The sequence below is a fragment of the Saccostrea echinata genome, unplaced genomic scaffold (genome assembly GCF_033153115.1).
Source record: "Saccostrea echinata isolate AGI-Se365-2 ecotype Australia unplaced genomic scaffold, CSIRO_AGI_Sech_v1 ptg000006l, whole genome shotgun sequence".
Lineage (NCBI taxonomy): Eukaryota > Metazoa > Mollusca > Bivalvia > Ostreida > Ostreidae > Saccostrea > Saccostrea echinata.
Genome location: NW_026889755.1, coordinates 2062322 through 2085025, shown reverse-complemented (window position 1 = coordinate 2085025; position 22704 = coordinate 2062322). Strand labels below are relative to the sequence as shown.

Sequence of the window (22704 nt, the reverse complement as noted above, 5' to 3'; positions counted from 1 at the left end):
CGTTCGATATCGTCAAAATTTTATACAATACATGGTGTCTAATTTAGCCTTTACTAAACAGTTCTAATAAATTTAATAAGAATATAAAGTCCGCCGACAACCTGTATTATACGTTATAACTCTCCACATGCCCTTGTGCTAAACGTAGTGCCAAGCGACTTTTAATACAATAAATAAATAATTAAAAAAAAAAACGGGGCGGGACACTTTGAGAGAAGCGAGAGAGGCCCTAGGGAGTTATGGTATAAAATTTCATTGCAAAAGCTTCTTGAGATAACGCCCGGAAACGAAAGTGTTACACACAGACGGAATGTATGAATTTACGACCTTGAACTTTGATCTTTTGACCTCGAAATCAGTAGGAGTCTTCTTTAGGCCACAGGGAGTTGTTTTCTAAAATTTCATTGCAAAAGCTCAAAGGATTCTCGAGATATCGTGCCGAAACGAAAGTGTTAAAACAGACAGAACTTATGACCTTGACCTTTAACTTTTTGCCCACAAAATCAATAGGGTTTTTCTTTAGGCCATAGGGAGCTGCTGTGCAAAATGTCATTGCAAAAGCTCAAAGGGTTCTCGAGATATCGTGCGGAATCGAAAGTGTTACAGACATACAGAAATACAGCTGGACGGACAGACGGACGGACGGACATACAGATCCAAATTAATATCTCCCACTTTCAGTGAATGCGGGGGACAAAAAAATATAACATGTCTTGATATAGTTATTCAATTTTCAAGTAAGAGAAAGATATGAAAAGTCTATGCAAATGAAATATATTTAGATCTGTACATGTGAAAAAGCTTAACAGGTCTGGAATCAGGTTATAACGTCACCTAACCAATCACCTAAAAAAAGTCTCGTGATTGCTCCGTGAATCCTATATAACCACACAGTAAAAATCATTGTATATTTTCCAAATTTTAGTAGATGACCTGATTTTTTTACATTCTACAAACAAAAGACTCAAGTATAAATCTCAAAGATAAAGTTCGCTGGTTATTAGACAACAACCGTCTGTTGTATTTTCTTTTTCTAATTTAATTTAGAATAAGGACCATATAGACTGAAATTGTCACAGTTTTGTCTTACATTTCTTACATCTTCCCCCGATATAACCGTCCTTGCACCCATTTGTACATACTCCGTCAATGTGGTTACAGGTCTCATCATTCAAACAGTTCTGGCTGCAAACTTCCTTGCACTGGTTCCCAAAGTATCCTATTGTGCATTCTATGGAAAGTTGAGAGAACAATCAAACTGTTTTACTTTATTGCGTCCATTTCTAAATTTCGATTTTTTAAAAAATTAATTGTTGTTTCTTGCTTTGGTTTTCCTGTAATATACCTATTTTGCATAAACTTCCTGTATATCCTGGTTTACACCCTGTGTAACAGTGTCCAGTTTGTTTGTTACAGTTGACATCAAAACAGTGACCACTGCAGTTATATATACAACCAGGTCCATAGCTTCCATCTTTACATGCTGTTAACAAGGACCATATACAGGAAGTTTTAGTATGTTTTCCAGTATACGACTGTTGGAGACTTTCAAAAGGTTTGGGCAGCTTATACTTTGGACTTTGATTAGTTAAATTTCTTAACTTCTTTTTTAGATATATTTTATTTATTATAACTTAAATTCAAAAAGCAGAGGCTTTTGTGTTTTTGGAATTAAAAAAAAATACTTAAAATTAAAAACTTCTTTATTACAATTTCAAGCTAGTATGAGTTTAGTTGTTGTTTTTTCCTTATATGTAATGAAAAATTATACCAATGGTCAAATAGGTGTGTAATATTTACATTCTTCACATGTTATTCCTATCCATCCAGCAGCACATCCATTATCACAACGACTGTCACGTGGTTACAGACTTCATTGTTTATGCAATGGCGAGAACATTGTTCTTTACAACCTAGCCCATACCATTGTTTTGGACACTCTGTTAAAAGAAATGCAGCTATATTTCTTACATATCTTCTTATATATCAACAAAAAGGCTTCATGTTGTAGGCCGTAACTCTTTTTAAATTGCATTAAATTATCATTAATTAATGCTAAAACTAGACAGAAAAACAGATAATATAATGTTCTTGCTATTTTCACATGAGCTTCCTGTCCACCCATGCGTGCATCTAATGCATTTTCCATTTACGATGTTACATCTTTGATCTTCACAGCTGACGGAACATTTTCTATCACAGTTTCTTCCATATGAGGTTTCACTACAACCTGATTAAAACAAAACTTTTACTTATAAAATATGTAATTAAATCACAAATTTTGGCATTTTGGTCATAAAAATGACAATACTAGATAATGGCACCTTACCCCTCCTCTGATATTTTTTAGAGGTCCCTATTGAAGTCACTCTGCTCCAAATTTGTATTGTTTCAATGGACTTTTGAGATTGATTATTGTTCGTTATCATCATATCTCATACAATATTTTCAAAAGTATATTTGCGTCGCATTAAATAAGAATATAGAGGATATTGTTAAAGACCTAAGTCCTGGGGTCCGTTTCAAAAAAAAAAAAAAAAAAAAAAAAAAAAAAAAAAAAAAGAATTTACGACTAAGACCAAATACTTTAGTGGATTGTTGAATATTTCAAAATTAATTATTCTATTTAAAATTGATGGCAAGAACATATCTTTCTAATTAAAAATAAAAATTATTAAAACATATTTAAATTAATATGTTCCATAAAAAGAAATAGGTGGAATTATATGTTGGTCTTAGTCGTAAGTTCTTTTGAAAAATGGGCCCCAGATCTAGAACTTTCACTGTTGATGTTCAGTTTTCAAACATACATCAAGGATCCTTTGTTCAGTAATAAGAAATATTTTTTGACATTGAGATAATAATATCGCATAAAGATGTAATTGTTAAGTTTGATTAATTCATTTTTATTAAAGGGTATTATTCACTCATAGGAAATATGTGCAAAAACAACGAATTATTGCTAAACAGAAATAGGCAAAATACATGCATATAAAATGTTAAACTAATTCATATCTCTACAAGAATATCTTCATAATATTGAAAGGAAATTAAAAAAATTGATCTGCAACAAAAGCATAGAAAGATCATCAGTGCAATTTCATAACAATGTGCAGTACCAATAAGTAGTAGGAAAAAATATTCAAAGTGTAAGATACATGAAACCTTTCACTATCACTTCGCATAACTCAGTAAGTGTGCGGATTTCGTATCCATCAGGATAATCAACTCCATCTAACCGTTCATTGTAAAAGATGACATAACGCCCATATCCGGTACAATTTGTCGTAAAATTCAATGGAGGTAATTCTGGTCCGTCTTTGTAACAAAGAGAATTGTTGTCTTTGTCTCCAGACTCTGATAAAAACAAAGAAAATCCTGCAAAGCGGCCTCTCTGTCGATCCTCTAGAAAAAAAACAAAAGGTTTAAAATATTTCAACACCAAAATGTACTTCATGTTCTAATGTCTTCTATAAGGAATCTGAATTTCCTTTAAGTACAATAGTGTTTGGTTACTTATATATCATACGTGTATAAAGCACTGGAATGATTACACATGATTACATATGTAATTCGAAAGCCAGTGTAACAGTGTAACCAGTGTAATAAATGACATGTATAATAATAAAGGTTAATGTGCCAGTGTTAGCATTACCAAATTAAAAAAAAAATATGTTTATACTTCAGCTGAAAATTTTGGTTTGTTTATTTTTAATTCTTAGCGGTCTTTTTGATAGAATCTTAAAAAATTATTTGCATGCATATAAATGTAAAAACAATTGTCATCATTTTTTAATTGGTGTTGATATTCAAATTGAAAATAATTTATGCATCAAATTACATTTTAATTTTTTTTCTAAATTAAAATTCATATGCTTTTGTGTGCATACATGAACAAAGGGAACGGTTTTCAAATGAAGGTGATCCGAGTTCTGAGAGGTTAAGGGAAAACATAGAGCTGTGAGAAAAAAGCATTTTTTTTGTCAATCAAGTGCCCAGGAATATTTATTTATGCCCAGAGATACCACAGTATATAACACACATACTAAACATAGCTGAAGTTCTTGCGTACCGAAGCATGTAAACAAACCTAAGGAACAAGTACCGTTAAATTGTAAAGTAGGCATGATTTTTGACACACAAAGATGATGAATTAACGTAAGTATCACTAGCATTTCCCGCTGAACAAGTGTCAACTGTTTGTATTAAAATTCTATGAATTTGTAAGTAGAAATTTAAAAATGCAATCGTTTGCTTACATATTTACATATGCATATGACGTTTGTACTTTGGTTTATAGTCCACAAGAGATATTATTATTTCCCGAAATGGTAAATATTGAAAATTACGATACAGAACAAAAGCATGTATGTTTTAAAGTTTCATATTTATATATACAATATAAAATATTTCTGTCATTGTAATCACTGTATGCGTCGTTTAAACGAAATTGATCGAATTGTATTCTTCGTTCCCAAAATAAATGCAAGTTGTACTGGCATGTAATTCAACAAACAATCTTGAGATCCATTCTTGAGTACTACAGTCCACAAACACATTTAACCTAACACTCAATGAGTTTGATAATTTCATTTAAACTTCATTTTGCGTCTAAATTTGAAAAGAATTAACAACAGCTGTCAATAAAAGGAGGAAAAAAAAAAAAAAAAAAAAAAAAAAAAAAAAAAAAAAAAAAAAAACATACACACACACACAAATAAATAAAAATAACAAAAACAAAACAAAAAATTAAAAGAGAAAAAGAAACAAACAAAACCAAAAATAAATGTGAACATACAACGGACGTTGACAGACAAGAACTAAAATGTAGTAGGTCAATTGGGTAACTCAGGTGACCTACAGGTATTTTCAAAATGTTTTATTAACAATGTTTTGATAAAACAAATGCACGATTGTTATTATTTTATTTCTTAAGGATGGATGGCTGTATATTAGAAGCAGTTGAGGAGTCACCAGAAGTAGAACAATGCATCATTGTACTATGTTCTTATACAGCACTAAAAGAAAACGTGATCTCAAAAGGCAGAAAGGCATCATGCATGATGTAAACTGTAACATTACACATGCATTACTGCTGTTTGTTCTGGAAAAGCACCACGTATATATCCATGCGATCGATGTAGAAATATATACACGTCGCAACAAGGTTTACCTCTGTATGAACTTGGTCCGTTGATTACGTCATCAAATTGTAAACTTTGAATTTTTTTTTTCAAGACAAGATTTGGAATAATAATTAACCTTGTTGATTCATTTCATTTGAAAAGATTTTGTCTTTTTTTCTTGCTTTTATGTTGTGCAGTCATTTTCCTAACAATGACAGTAATGTTAGAGAAAAAAAAAACTTTGCCAGTCCATTTTTCATATATTTTTTTTAGAAAACCATTACCCCTTGAGCATTTTCTCAAAATGCGAAAAACAATTACGCCATTAATCTTTTTATTAATCTTTATGTTTGCAAATCTAGGTCGATTCTTTACTGACGGACAGATGTTAATCTTGTCACAGCACTGTTTCATTTCAGCAATAAAGACATGAATTATTACATTCAATGTTTTTATGTTATGTTTTAAACAAGAAACAATTCTGAATTTGAAACATTGAAATTTGCAATACTATTGAATGCACAACAATTGCTATTGTGGTTTTTCTCTACATAAAACCCACTACAGTGTATGTAAGTAAGTGCCTATTATCTGAAAACCTCTGCTCAATAATATCCATTCCGGAAAGAAGAAGGGGTGTTGAACAGTAACTCTTGTTAACAAAATATCAGATTGTTGTCTATATTTACTACATTTCCGATTTATTCAATTTGAAAATCAGCTACATACAGAGCCATACAGCTATCCAGCCTGACATACAGGAAGGTTCAGTTAAAATATTGTTTGCACACAGAAAAAAATAACGCTTGTTAAATAAATTATAAATCTTATGACAATGGAAAGAATCAGATTGATGACCGCCTTTTGGACAACAAAACAGCCATACAGTAAAAGAATGGTATACTAAAATACCTATAACACAGTAATATTAAATCGAAAACTAATTTATGAATTATTGTTTTTACCTAAATTCTTATCGTTGGATAAGTTCTTTACAGCATATTAATGCTTTCTGAGCGACAAGAATTGGTCAATCTTTTAAAAGGACGAAATTGAAAACTTATATTACTTTTGCGTCTGTAAATAGGAGGTTGAATCATGTTAATGATTTTTGTATTCACGTTTCTTTTACAAGCTTCTATATCAGAAAAAAGGGTCCCTAGTTATTATAAGCCTATTTAGCGACACCTTAAAAATACTGTTATGTCCATATTTTGGCAGTGATCTGATTTGATACATCATAATAATAAAGGGAGATGTTTTGCAGTTTTATAGGAAATATACCCCCTAATATTTATCTATTGCAAAACATGTCTAACTTTATCCCTTTTTCACAAGAGAAAACAGTCTAAGCACAAGCGACAGATATTTTAATTTGGAGTCATGTAAACGAGAATGACTTTGTTATCAATGATTTCCTTGAAATTTTCTTGTTTCAAAATGGCAGTAGTAACACAGAAAAAGAAGGTATGGAAGCATTATATCATTTTCGATTACTGAAAGAAAAAAAAAGAATCTATCTTAAAACTCTTCAATTAAGAACGCGTCTGAGAGCAAGGGCCACTTGGGGCCTTTTTTGGCCCTGTGAGTTTCTGAAAAATTGAAACTGCTCAGTTTTGGTTGTTAATGCAATATTTATCACTTGGACCCTTCGTGACCGTGTATCTATTGAACATGACGTATTTTTCTCCAAAGCCAATGCATTATGACGTCATGAAATTCCTTTAAAAATGGCCAAAAGTTGGAATATTTTTTCAATATTTTATATAGAGCACAACCTCTGATCCAAAATATACAATTACATATTAAAAGGTGTGTTTCTTCAGATCATAAAACAGGTTTTTATTTTTGGATCGAGGGTTGTGCTCATATTTTATTTGTTTGCTGAGTAGTCAAATATGCCTGTTTTCTGCAAAATTCTAGAACATTGCATTTTCACAAAGCCTGTTTTCCAATACCTGAATTCTCAGAAAGAAATTTTGTTACAGGAAATGAGAGCGCTAAGTCTCTACTTTATTTTGATATATGAAATAGGACAGGTGATAGTCAATTAATTGATACAAGAACAGGGCCATTTTATGCATAAAGTGAACCTAGCTCTTTACAAACGAATCGTACAATGAAAATACTGTCCCGCACAACGACACATGCAGTAAATATTGAACGACTGATACAGTCGCATTTTGTTTAAAACAGTAAATTTTAATACACAAAACATTTAAATACTTAACACGTCTTCGAATAATTGCCGGCTTATTTTCTTAACCCTATGACTACATCATGTTGTCAACCAAGGAACGCAAAAACTTCCGTTTTTTTTTTTGTCCCTCGCTTTCACTGAAAGTGGGGGATATTAATTTGGGTCTGTCTGTCCGTCCGTCCGTCTGTCCGTCCGTCTGTATTTCTGTCTGTTTGTAACACTTTCGTTTCCGCGCGATATCTCGAGAACCCTTTGAGCTTTCGCAATGAAATTTTGCATAGCAACTCCCTATTGCCTAAAGAAGAACTGTATTGATTTTGAGGTCAAAAGGTCGAGGGTCAAGGTCATAACTTCATAAATTCTGTCTGTTTTAACACTTTTGTTTCCGCGCGATATCTCGCGAATTCTTTGAGCTTTTGTAATGAAATTTTACATGACAACTCCCTGTGGCCTAGGGAAGACCTCTGTAGATTTTGAGGTCAAAAGGTCAAAGTTCAAGGTCATAAATTCATAAATTCCGTCTGTGTGTAACACTTTTGTTTCCGGGCCATATCTCAAGAAGCTTTTGAGCTTTTGCAATGAAATTTTTTACCATAACTCCCTATAGCCTCTCTCGCCCCTCTCGAAGTGTCCCACCCCTAAATGTCCTACGGACCCGGTTTAACGATAGAATGCGTTTCGTGTATTGTCAATGTAGCAGAAGAAAATACGGGAGATAACTCTATCTCAGATCATTTACTATGAAAAATCCCGAGAGTTCCGAATGTCAACATGGTGTGTAAATTTGAAACGAGTAAAAAACGTTGGTGAAAAAGTGTTAAAATTCTTCCATATTATGGATCAAATTTTTAGATGAAAGGTATTTACAGTCTCAAAAAGGTTTGTTATGATTAATTTGACTGTTATTTTCAATGCAACTTTATTAATTTTCTCCAAAATCGTTTCGGAGCGATTCTGCAATTTTCTGCTACATTACGGGTATATGGGGGGCATTCTAACTGTGGTGAGGGTCATCCCGAGACACAGTTAGATTATTCTAACTATGCACTCCGTTTTTTATTTTATTTATTTATTGTATTAAAAGTCGTTTGGCACTATTTTTAGCACATGGGCATGTGGAGTGTTATTACGTATAATACAGGTTGTCGGCGGACTTTATATTCTAATTACATATATTAGAACTGTTTAGTAAAGGCTAAATTAGACACCATGTAGTGATTAAAATTTTGACAATATCGAACGTGAAAATAAACATTATATGTGACTTAATGTTTGCATTTAATGCGGAGTATATTCAAGTGCCTCTGTGGTCAAGTGGTCTGATGCTCGCTTAGCAAGCGAGAGGCCCGGGTTCAATCTCCGAACGATTCTCTTTTTTTTTGTTAATTTTTTTTTTCCTTTTTTTTTTCTTTTTTTGGATTTACTAAATGATACTATTCAACATGTGAAATGAAAAAGTTATGATGTCTGGCGTGTACAAACTCATAAAATCATTATTACAGTGTGATAAATATTCTGTATATATTAAAAAGAATCTTCTATGTACATGATGTACACATATTCAAGAATAAGCAATCAAATCTTTATATCCATATTGCCTTTTTTAAAATTTGCTTCAATATACATGTATACATTTAATAATTCTACAAATACAGGGGGGCAGTGTGACCCCCCCCCCCCCGAACTGCGCATGCTCTTCTTTTTTCCCTAAGCGGGGGACACAAATTCTCCGAATTAGCTTGTTTTTTCAGTATGCGGGTTAGATACTGTGGACACTTTATATATTGAAATTATTTGAAGACACTGCCTAACTAACGTCCCTCGTTAAGATTTAGCAAAATGTAGGAATGGAGGTGGGTTGGGTAGAAGAACGAAAACAAGAGGCCCAGGGGCCACATCGCTCACCTGAGCACTATGGCTAGGATAAAGCAGAAATCAGTTCAGTCTTGAAAAGTTGATAAGTTTAAATATAAAAGTGGATCGGGGGGGGGGGGGGGTCATGAAATGAACAAATTTGAATGTACATCTGAGGATGCTTCCATTTAAATATGACCACTCATGGCTTTGCTGTTCTTGAGTAGAAGATTTTTAAAGATTTAACCCACGTATTCCTATGTAAAACTTTGATCACACATTGCTGCCCCACCCGACCCCCAGGGGTCATGTTTGAACAAACTTGAATGTACACTATCTTAGAATGCTTCCATATATATATGACCAATCATGGCTTTGCTGTTCTTAAGTAATAGTTTTTTTTAAAGATTTTTACTATGTGTTACTACGTAAAACTTTGATCGCCCATTGTAAATATGAACAATCATGGCTTTGCTGTTCTTGAGAAGAAGATTTTTAAAGATTTTTCCTATATATTTCCTATGTAAAACTTTGATCGCCCATTGTGGCCCCATCCGACACCTGGGGGTCATGATTTGAACAAATCTGAATCTACACTACCTGAGGATGCTTCCACGTAAGTTTCATATTTTCAAGCACAGTGGTTCTTAAGAAGAAGATTTTTTAATGATGCCATTAATTTTCACGAATTCTTAATTATCTCCCCTTGGAAGAAGACGTGGCCCTTTATTTGAACAAACTTGAATCCCCTTTACCCAAGGATACTTTGTGGCAAGTTTGGTTGAAATTGGCCCAGTGGTTCTGGAGAAGAAGTCGAAAATGTGAAAAGTTCAGACGGACAGACAGACGGACTACAGACAAAATGTGATCAGAAAAGCTCACTTAAGCCTTCGGCCCAGGTGAGCTAAAAATGAGGAGCACTAAATGAAGCTATATTGCTTACATAATTGTTTGAAAGCATTGGATATTTTCATTAGTAATTAAAACGTACTTGATCCGTTCTTTCACAAACAACGTTGTTGCTTAGTACAGTATATATATAGTAGGAAAACGTTAAAAAGGAAAAAAAGCCACACAATCCAAAGTAAGAAACATTTTTTTTGGTATAACAGGTATTAAAGTCAAAACGAAGTAAATTATCAAGAGAAAGAATTAAAAATTCTTTGGTGACATATCTAAGGAAAGTTTTTAAGTTTTGTGTTAGTTATTGGTGTGAGAATCAAACAGACTTGTCACGTACGCATATTTCATGAAGCGCGGCTAGCGCATCATGAAAAATATGCCTACGTGTAAGTCTGTGTGATTTACAAACCAATAATTCACACTAAACTTTAAAAGAAGTTCCCTATATTTACATTTTATATGTTTATCAGTACCAAAAATTTACTCAATGTTCGAATTTCTCGCTGTCCTATATCGTTATATTTTTATTGCAATCTCTGTAGCCTCATTGTGACTTAAGCGCGAGTATCTCTGTGTATATTTCTACGCTTGAGTATACACGAAAATGACATTCAAATAAATTTCATAGTTGGTTCAGTAGAAAAACACAGCAAATGTAAATATTTTTCATTTATTTAAATAATTTTTTTTGTATTATAATCTGCTCAATTGTAATGCGCACGTATATGTATATGAAAATTCATAAAATCAATACAAATGGAGTAACTGTTGAAATTCTGGATTTTTCGTCAAATATGTTCATGTATAATTACCTCTAATAGAGAAAAAAATGATAAGTTCGTATTTAAAATTTTCATTTGGAGATGATGTTTATATGTACACATGTACGAAGCAAAAAACATTTTCTCCCAGATCTTTTTTCTCGAGTACAGCTATACATGTTCATTTTTACCCATCATGTTCTTAAACATAATTTAATGAAACAGATCCCTATTTTGGTAGATAAAAGTATGACCACATTTTCTTTTAAATTTTACGTGACGAACTTGATTGAGGTATAAATCCATTTAAAGATAAGAGTTGCATAAAGCAAGAATATCAGCAGTCTCGTTTAAAGTCACCATTTCGTAAGTTCTATGGTAGATACAATGACCTTGTCAGCAAATACAATTTTTCATTAAGTCAAATGCTGACTTTTTTTAATACTAATTGTTAGGCCATTATTTACACACTGATTTGTCGACAGATTTTTCCGTTATTTCCCGATCATGACAAGGAGCACACGGCGGATTTGTGACCGGTCGGCAGGGGATTCTCACTCCTCCATGGCACCTGATCCCACCTCTGATGTATTAGAGGTTCTTGTTTGCTCTACTCCTATTTTGTAATGTTCAATGGACTTTTGAGCTCGAATACTGTTCGTTATCCACATATTTCACCGTAGACCAGGAAAAGAACTGATGAAGTTAAGGCATTTGAACATACATGCAAGTTTAATGCAAACAGATGATTTCAAAGAAAATCTGTTTACTGTATTTTTTTGAGTTTTTATTTTCTAGCTTTCTTTATTTATTCTTATGCTAAAATTTTTGAAAGCTGTATTTATCTGACCTTTTCACACTCATTAATTCAACTTTAATCTATTGTTGAAGATACCTAAAGGGTCATCCACATACCCCCAGATTATGTTCTTATATCACTGAGCATTACTATTAGCAAGCACATCAACCTTTAACAACTGGCTAAGAATTGAAATATAATTTATATTATTTTTTCTAAAATTTAATTTCATAATTTTTAAGAATTTTTCTCCACCGTGTTTTGATAAGTAGCACATTCAACTAATTCTGTTTTTTTTAAAGCTTGTACATGTATTATTAAGGTCAGAAAAGAACCACGAAAAAAAAACTGAATTTTATCAGTCAACATATTTTTAAAGAAATTAATAAAATGTATTAAAAATAAATATAACTAATTTCGTCTATGATACAAGAAGAAAAAAAAAATAGTAAAACTCCTGATAGTATGGGAGAAACATTAATGAATTAAATTACAACAGAATATTGATTTAAAATCAAACTTACTGATTTGGGAAAAAAATGTTTCAAAATCTTTGTTATCAAAGTTCTTTTTTAGAGTTTTCTTTCCTGTTACCCATGACTCGAAAAACTTTGGTAAGTCCCCAAATACGTCATCATACACAAGTTACTCGTTATTGGCAACTGAGCTGGACAGATATAAACGAGCAAAACAAGAAATACACACTATTCTCAGTATTTATAAACACACAATGAGATAGGTATTATTGCACAAATCGATGTGCAATAATATCAACTTTTACCAACAAACTTTGTTGACGATATCGCAATGGATTCATTAGTCTGAAAGTATAAATAAACTAAAACGTTTTCTCGTAGATATAACTGTTATTTACGAATTATTATTCTTCAAAAACTCAAAGGTCTGCTGTTCTTTTATTAAAAACAATCGACGCCTTTTTCTTTCCGTCACCCAGTGATCATGTGATATGTTCATTGTTTATGATAACGGGTGTAGCTCTCAGTTTACTGCATAATTTTCCTCTAACAAAACAATGATATCTAAAGCGTTTATAAGACTCTCTTACAGGCTGTGCCAGTCAAATCATCAGTGCTCAAACTATACAAATTATAAAACAGGAAGTAAGCTTTTTTTTCTCATTGTTCATCACAAGTCACGAGGTGTGGTTACCCTTAAACATTAAATATTAATTTTACAAAAAAAGCAGAACTAAAGTTTTAATATATTAAGGTACATACGTATGTATGCTACAGTAAGAAACTTGGTATTGCATCTTTTGACGTATTTTCATTAACGCAGATTTAATGTTTAATCTTACCATAACCAGGATAGTCTTTAAACAGTATATTTATACTGTAAATACTGAAAATATCGCCCAGGTCCACTTTCCACCACACTGTCTTATCTGGGCTACTTCCTCCTATCATAGAAGTTCTCGTACAGGTGCCTTCAGCCCTATCCACTGCGTTACTTGAGATGTACAAAGTATTACATGTGGAAGCTGGGCAAGGCCATGTTGAAGTCTGACTCGTTGATTTATTTCTCGATAAATCGACTTTTGGGAAAAGAAAACAGATTTCTAGTATGATATGCTAGTGCAAAAGAATAACTTTGTGTTAAAGAGTTGAGAAAGAGATAGAGACATTGGTTTGTTTGAGGTAAGGGATCTAGTTATCAGGTACAACATGCAAGTTCAATGTTCTGGACAGGTATGAAACGCAGGAAAAATGACGTAATATTTCAATCGTACCAAAAAATTTCAGAATTTCCATACAAGTTTTTTGACTCTGCAAATTTTAAAAGAAAATTTAGGTATTGCATATGCTTTAACCTATACTGAATCATTATCTATCGATAAAATATAGGAGGGGCGGGCTTATAGTATGGTACATATTGAATTCAATGAAATCCCTAATTCTTTTTTTAAATTTCTCAAATTTAATAATCAATTCATTTGTTCAGGTGATTTAAAATCAATTTAAATTTAGCAATTCAAAAAGGAAAGTCGCCCGCGAGGCGCAGTGGTTAGAGTGTTTGCTCTAGCTAGAGTCGCGGAGTAAGGAGTTTATCCTTACGTCTTGGGTTCAAATTCCACTGCGGGTCCTTCGGATGAGACCGTATAAAACGAAGTCCCGTGTCGCCATAGGTGCTGGCCAGAAAAAGATCACCCACTGCCCAAAAATCACGAGTACATCTCTAAATTTGCAGCTCTCCACCAGCAAGTGGTGGCGTCTCAATATGAGTGCAAAATTCTCGAAGGAACAATAAACAAACATAAAATCAATAAGGAGAAGAAAATACATAATTATTTTCTATGAAATGAATTTTACGATATACTTTTTATTTGATATAGGGTTTTTGCATTACTTATATGAACACAGACAAGCAGCCTGTATTACGCAGGACTTTATTTGTCCTTTCACGATAACTGCAGTACTATTCTTTTACAGGGCAAATCAATAACGTTCGACGAAGTTTAAATGACTTATATTAAACAATTGCTTTTACATTATATTTCACTAAACCATTTCAATTTGCCCTGCAAACGAGCAGCACCACAAATACCATGAAACGGTCTATTGCATATTTCGGAACACCTCTGTACCTTTAAGTAGAATTTCTTCGAATCTTTCTCTATCGGTCATTTCATTTGCAATTTTCTATTATTATATATTTAGTATCATTCAAATTAATAATTCTGTTAAAATAATAATGACAGTATTTAATTCCTATCGCTGACTGTATAACCTTTGGGGATGAAATAATGAGAAATGGGAATTCAACAATAAGAGAAGAAAACATTCAATTAGTAGAAATACATTCACATGAATTTATGAATTGTTGACACTATTTTCAAACATGTAATAAAAGCAAAATACATGACGAAATCTGTATCGAACAGACCAAAGGTCCTCGGGCTGATATTGGAGTCTTGGGTTGATATGGTATATGACACCCCATTTTGCCATGTATTATTCTCTATTTTTATATTTTCAACAGTGAGATAAATATGTATTATTACAAAAGCAACTTCATTCGAAGAGCCGTATCAAATCTAGTTGACAGGCGTCGATCAAACGAAACGCGAAATGTCGAGTTTGATCTGATGATGTTCCCCAGTCAAGGAGACGAGATACAGCTTTTCGGATCAAATTACTGTTATAAAAATAAATCTATTAAACACCCCTGCAATTAAAGCTTATTACAATCATTGGACACTTCTCAGATGAATTATAAACTTTTTTATTCTAAAAAAAAACATTTTTAAAGGAAATATTTGATACGTTGAGAAAAATGTGATGAAAAGTATTCACTTTTTCTTTTCTCTAACGTATCAAAAAGTTCCTATCAAAAGAAATTTTAAAATACATGTATAACAGAAGTGCGGCGAAATATTATTTTTGAATTCCTTCACGAAAAGTACTGTGGAAAAAAAATATCAACAGCTTATTGTAAGATAGCGAGAGTGAGTAAACCATCTTAATAGAGACGGAAACAGCCAAAGTTTCTCCAAAATGTAAAAATCAATGATAACAACTTTCAATCTCTCAATCGCTTACATGTACTTATGCCGTTTCAACTGGTCAACCCTGATGGTAAAGTAAACCACACTGCTTTACAAAAAAGTCAGAGCCATCAGGAAAATCAAAGAAAGTATTATAAACAGGCAACTCAATGTTTTGTTCCTGAATTTTTAGTACTCGTGATATAACTTTTTGTTGTTGATATTTTCAACGCCTTTCCCAATACCTTACTTTTCTTTATTTTCTTCGAACATTTTTGTTAAATTCATGTATACTTAAAACACAATTAGTCCTTTCACGGTAACCGCGGTACTACTGTTTTGCAGGGCAAATTAATAACGTTTGGCGACGTTCTTGTTGACAGAAAATTAAATGACGTATATTAAACAATTGATTTTACGTCATATTTTACCAAAAATATCATTTTGCCCTGCAAAAGAGCAGTATCACAGTTATCGTGAAACAGTCTATTGCTGTATGAATTTGTTATTTTCACAAGTCTGCATATTCAACACCGTACTCTAATTCAGTCATTCTTGTTAATCATAAAAAAAACACGACGTATTCAATAACAGAATGCAGTACATACCATATCCATTTGAAAGAGAAATTCCCACTAAAAACAGTACATTCTTTAAAATATGTCTTTCAAGAGACATTGTGTCCATTGATTATATGCACATAATTAATAACAGTCTGACAAGGAAGGTAAAACTAGTTTAGTTTATCTGGGTATGGTGCGACATTTCAGTCTTAAAGAACCGCGTTGCAATACAAAAAAGAAAACAAAGCATAGGAAACAAAAAAAAAAAACAAAAACAAAAAAAACAAAACAAAAAAAAAAAAAAAAACCCACCCACCCCCCCCAAAAAAAAATAAAAAAAAACAAAAAACAAACAAACAAAAAAAACAAAAACAAAACAAAACAAAACAAAAAAATAAAAAATAAAAAAATAAAAAAAAATACCCCACCTCCAAAATCCCTTTTTCTGAGATTAATCCTAATTATTAATTATTTTACACGATTGTTCATCAATACTCTTTCTCTATTGGTTTCATTTTATGAGACTTAACCTGAATATTCATTTGTTTTAATTTTTTCTAGTTGTGTTACAAATACAAATACATTCCTACATATTATTGCAACTACTATTTAACATTTAATGTTTTAATTGAGAAAACTACAGTATCTGTTGATAAAATAGCAACCAGCGGCTGCTTTTGCATATAGACACATATATTCATCTCCAAACATTTACTTCCTGATCTGTATATCAGTTCTATTTCCCGTTTCTCCTTTAACCTACTTGCATTGTACTTACGGGTCCTTCGGATGAGACTGTACTTTAGATCCACTGTTGTGAGCTATACGATGTTTGATTCCTATAATATAAACTAGAAGTCCATGCATTTTTTAAGATACATTGTATTTGAAATTAACATGTTTGTGAGTCACGGGGGAATTTTTTATTTTCAAAATTCACAGGTCCAAATTCAGAAGATAATTTTTCAATTCAAATTTTAAGTGTATTTTCGTGTTAGTGTTGCTCATGGTGTTTATATACGTTATTTTCTAAACAGGGGGCGAAATAGGTATTGTATTTTGAAAGATCATGTAGAATTTTTTTTCTATTCAATGATTCTTCTGCTTCATTTGATAATTCTAAATGTTACTTCAAGGTGTCAGGAAACAGTTAAATATCCATAAGTAGCAGTAAAACATGCATTATACTATGTTAATATCTCGTTATATATTCTTCTTCTAAATTTTCTTCTTAATATTTTAAATTTATCATTATCAATTTAAACAATACTAATCTAGTCCCATTGATATTATTTTAAAGCATATTCCTTTATCTATACAAAGTACGATTCTCTATTAGGTCATTTTCCGGCCTACGATAAGCTCACTTTAAATTATGATTTTATTTAATTTGATCATTCTATTTTATGATTTTGATGTTTGTTTGTCAACATTGATCACCTAAGTCACGTGATTTAGAGATCAGAAATACCGGTCAAATAAAAAAAAAACATTGAGGTAGTTCTGTATCTACACCAAGTTTCTATGGTTGTTTCTAAAATGATTGATTGATTGTATGTTGTTTTACGTCCCATTCGAGAATTTTTCGCTCGTATAGAGACGTCACCATATACCGGTGAAGGGCTTCAAATCTTGACCTTTACTCGGCACTCAGGGCCACCGAGCAGCGGGGGACCTTTATCGTGCCAACGTCCGCCATGACACGGGGCCTCGGTTTTTAAGGTCTCATCCGAAGGACCCGCAACTTTCACTTCAAAATGCCGAGCGCATGGCGGAGGAACAGTTGCTCCGAATTTTTTATCGACTTAGGTCAGTCGCGCCGAGACTCGAACTCACGACCTCCCGATCTCGAAGCGAGCGCTCTACCGACTGAGCTACCGTGAACGGTTGTTTCTATATGTAATTGATCAAAATATGTTCATTTATGTCGGAACCGTATCAATCCTAATTAATAAATACAAAGATAGTTTCATTTAAGTGTAAATGTATTTTTTATGACTTGAATTTTGATTCATTCACATTCTGCATATTTTGAATGTAAATCTTTACAAAATGCTCACTGTATGATATTCAGTTATAATTTAATTGAAAGAATTATTATATTTCATATAAGATAATATTGTAATTGTGTGTTGTATTTTTTTTATATAGATGCGCTATACCTTTTTTACGCATAAAATGAACTTATAAGAAATGTGGTTTCGAAGTATTCTAAGTTTGAACTATCCAAATTCTGTATCAAATTTTGAAAACATTGAACAGATTTTGTTTGTGATAAGATAAAAATTAGCTTGTCATTGATAAAATAAATTCTAAATTTACAAAAATGAAGAACCCATTTTCATACAGGGTGAAAATATTAATGCAAGTACATGTAGACTAAACATAGAAGTAGTCAGTATATAAAACTCAGAGCGGTTGTATTAAAAATACACTAGTACGTAAAATGAGAACATCGTAAGAATTGCTTTGATATCAATTAAATATGGATGTTGAACACTATATTTAATTAATGCTATCTAAACTATAAAACACAAACATATACATTTGCAGTCAAGTCTATGTCATTTTCTTTTATAACGCTACTCCATAAAAACAGGGAAGATTTTCAACGGCTTCCCTTTCATTACGCATACAAAAAGTGTTAGCATATCAAAAGTCTTACAGATTTCTAAAACACCCCAGGTACAAACAAACCCTAAGGGTTTGAGGCTCACTCTTGAGGCCCGAGAGTTTAATTCTCGTTCCCGTTCCAGCCGTGTCAAAAACTAAGTTGTTTAACGTGGGTAGTGACTGTTTCTTTGCTAAGTACTCAGCATTATAAGTAGAAGTCATGCGTCTTTATGTATTATCCTAAAAAAGAGGTCCCGTGCAACGGTAGTCATGGTCAGTAATGAAACACCTAGCAAAAGTCAAAATTGTAACACTTCGCCTAATGTGAATGACCTCTTTACCTGGCTGAAAATACTAAAATGGCTTAAAGCACCATTCAATTATCAATCATATGTGACCTTTAGGGACACCCCTCCCCCTTGATTTAATTTTCTAAGACAGAACTGTTGTTCTCGTAGCTATAAAGCTACCAGATATGTGTATTGCATCCTGAAATCTCAAGAGATTGAGTCCTCTCAACACAAAGGTAACATAAAATACTTGGATCTAATGTCACTCATACGGAGTCCTTATGAAAGGTCGAGGCAAGAATTCCCATTATGAAACTTTTATTTAATGTCAGTAATTCCCTATCTATAAAAGTTACGTGTGAATCTATAGAAAAAAAAGTTAATAACACAGATAGCTTATGTATCTTCCCACTACAAAATGGTTAGCTTTTATCATTTGTAGTACTTACTAACAGATATAAAGGAATAAAATCAAAGAAATGACATAGATGAACTAAAATATAATTATAAACAAAAATAATTATTATAAATGACATACTCACACCTTATAATAATTTTTTTTCTTTATTTCTAGTACACAGTTCGATGAGATTTGTCTTTATCTGTAATTTCATAACATAGAGTATTTCCAGGTCTTTGATTTTAGAATATTTAGTAAAAATTTTTACACATTTCCAGTAAAAGTGCATGGCTTATATTAACTCTTGCTAAATCAACAAAAATTTATGAACTCTAACTGAAAGTTTATTATGTATGAAATAATCTACATATAAAGATGATAGCCTTTGCTGTGAGTCATAAGCTTTTCCTACAAATATTGTTAAAATGAAACAAAAGTTTCTATTCATATGTCATACCTTTAACCATGTTCATAATCTGGTAGTCACTTTTTATGCTTATAAGAAGTGTACATGAAAATTTTTGTGTTGGCTAGAAGTGGTTATGACATGTGTAGGAGTTCTCGAACACACCCACCCTCTTGAGTTTTCCCATTACCCTAATGCTATTACGAAACAATAGTACGTTACTCTATAATATCACAATAAATTCTGTAGTATCAATTACAAATTAATTTTTATTATAAAATTGGAACATAAACCTACTATTTCATGCAGTTTTTAAAGGAAAAAATATTACTTCAAACATTGAAGTCAATGTAGGCCGAAAAACGGCCTTATAGAGAATGATCCTTTTACATTCATTTTTTGTAAAATCTGAAATGAAGATAAACCTACATACATAGCATATTCATAAAAGATTTATTGATTGATTGTTTAACGTTCCATTCGAGAATTCTTCACTCATATAGAGAGGTCACCATATACCGGTGAAGGGCTTCAAACTTTGACCTTTACTCGGCACTCAGGGCCATTGAGCAGCGAGGGATCTTTATCGTGCCACCGCCTGCCGTGACACAGCTAGGGCCTCGGTTTTTAAAGTCTCATCCGAAGGACCCGCAACTTCCATTTCAAAGTTCCGAGCGCATGGCGAAGGAACAGTTGCTACCCATTTTTTTTATCGACTTAGGTGAGTCGCGGCCGAGATTCGAACTCACGACTTCCCGATCACGGAGCGAGCGCTCTACCGACTGAGCTACCATGAACAGTTTCATAAAAAGACTAAATACTTAAAAGACTACTTTTTCTAAGGAATGATTTATCTATGAAGGGAGTAGTTGATATTTTCTTATGACGTATGCTTAGACCTCTGTGGAAAATCTTACAATGAACCTGCTTAGCAATCACGTCAATTCCGAAGTCTTACATGTAATCTTGAATCCAATATAATAACTTGCTTAGCCTTAAGATTGACCCTAAAAAAATTTACTATAATTAACTCTAATTTACTATAATAGTAAACAATAGTACATGTAAATACTTTGATACTTTGATTTACTATGATACTTTACCCTAGAACCTTTTTGAAGATTTAGAGCCTTAATATTTCTTAAAATGCATATCAATAATATGAATTTTTAAAAAATAATATGTGAATTTGAAATTAAAGACTATTGAGAAAACATTTACAACAAATTGGTTGCAAAGGGAATCTACTATTTTGTCCAACATTGTTAAGAGGAAAATACAGCATTTCTTACAAGAATTAAATGCATTCATCATTATAGATTAAATAATGCAATATGAAGATAACGAACAGTTACCAATCGGAAATTCCATTGAAAAAATACAAATTTTGGAGCAACACAACACAGACCTCTGAAAACATCAGACATGGGATCAGGTGCTCTGGAGGAGTAGGTATCCCCTGTCGACCTGTCACACCCGCCGTGTGTTCATTGTCATGATCTGGCAAACGGAAAAATCCGTAGACAATTCAGTGTGTAAATAACTACCTGACAATTAGTATGAAAACCTAAGCCAGCACTCGACCTAAAGAGAGATTATCATAGTATTTGCTGACGAGGTCATTGTATCGACCATATAACTTGCGAATTGTGGACTCTAAAAGAGACTGTTGATATCCTTGTCTCATAAACTTGTTTGTCAAAAGCTTGTCTCGTTTTAGAAATTGTTAGTCCGTGGAACATGGCCTTTCATATCGAATCAAGTGAGAGATAAGGTAAGTTAACTATGCATTGGACACATACCTTGCTTCGGACAACTTTAAGCAATAAACTTTCATTGAACATGAGTCCCCCCCGTGTTTTTAATTGTTTCTGTCTTAAAGATGGATATTTAAACTTTTTAATAATGCCGATTTAGATTTTCATGTAGTGATAAATATTACATCATATTTTGCATCATCAAAGGGGAGTAACCAGAATTTTACGATTTTGCAATTTTTAGAGTTGTCGATAAATTTGTCAGTAATTGATAATTTTAAAGAATTTTTTTTTCAAAAAGTTTACTTCAATGTTTGTATAATATTTTTAGAGTTGTTTTTTACTAGTGTGTTTATTTCACCGTACATCGAACACAAATAAACCACGCATCGGACACTCCGATGCATAGGTAATCGTTTCCATTTTCATATAAAACCCAAATCACAGCTGTTTTTTTACGGAAATAGAAATTTAAAAAACACTAAATTTCCAGTGAAAATAGAAGTCATCGATATATGACGACTGGAAGTGAACTCAATTTATTTCTTTAAACTGGATGATGATAACCAACGAGACAAAGGCGCGAGTTGTCATATCATTTGCATTGTAAAACCTTTGCGATGTGATGGAACTAAAATTTCTTCACATTTGTGGATTGAAATAGTTATTCAAATTTAACTAGAAGGTTAATTTTTAAATAAAGATAAAAATGTTTCGATATCACTAATTTTAAAGCCCACAGATCAAGATATAATATTGTTCTGGTTAAATACCGTATGTCCGATGCATGGCCAATATTGTCCGATCCTTGGTGAATTCTGACTTATCTCTAAAAAAAATTTCGTTTTTAGGGATATTTTCTCAATAAAAAGCACACAATTGTGCCAAACATTTATATTTTAACCACATACTACATGTTAAGTTAGATAATATTAGCGATATTGCTAGAACTTGTTGAAGTCCGAGGGTGTCCGATGCATGGTGAATTCACCCTATAAACCAGTTATGCAGGTGATAGGGGTATATTGCTACACAAGTAGGGAAAGTTGATGATGGAAAAGTTGAAGTCATCACGTTTATCATAAAGTTTTGTTGTTAGGTGATCATTAAGGACTTTTTCTAGTAAAACATACAAATATGAAACAGATGTGGCAGGATCTGTGGTAAGCCTTTATTTCAAGTTCACTGGGATATATCGAGTCGGCATATGAATGGAAATAACTATTGTTAATTGATGATTTGTCATTGCTTCATTTAAACATCGATTGAGGACCAAAGGAAGTGTCTTCTTTTTCTCGTGTATAAGTTTTTGAATAAATTTTGCTTCATATGAATATAAAATAAGTTCGCTAATAAGGGGAGCGAAATTGGTTTACATGAAAATTGCGATAGAGACAGATTGAGGAAAGATGTGATTTCCAAGAATAACATAAATATTGTCAATCAGAAACTCAAACATCTTTTTAATCTCTACTAAAGAGTACTTGTGTGTACAATCAGGATATTTTTTTCTCAAAATTAATTAGT

At 32.5% G+C, this 22704-nt stretch overlaps 1 pseudogene; it reads right to left on the bottom strand.

The window, feature by feature from the left end:
- Window positions 1-1073: 1073 nt before the first annotated feature.
- On the bottom strand, window positions 1074-14604 carry LOC133180148 (multiple epidermal growth factor-like domains protein 6; annotated as a pseudogene).
- Window positions 14605-22704: the final 8100 nt, after the last annotated feature.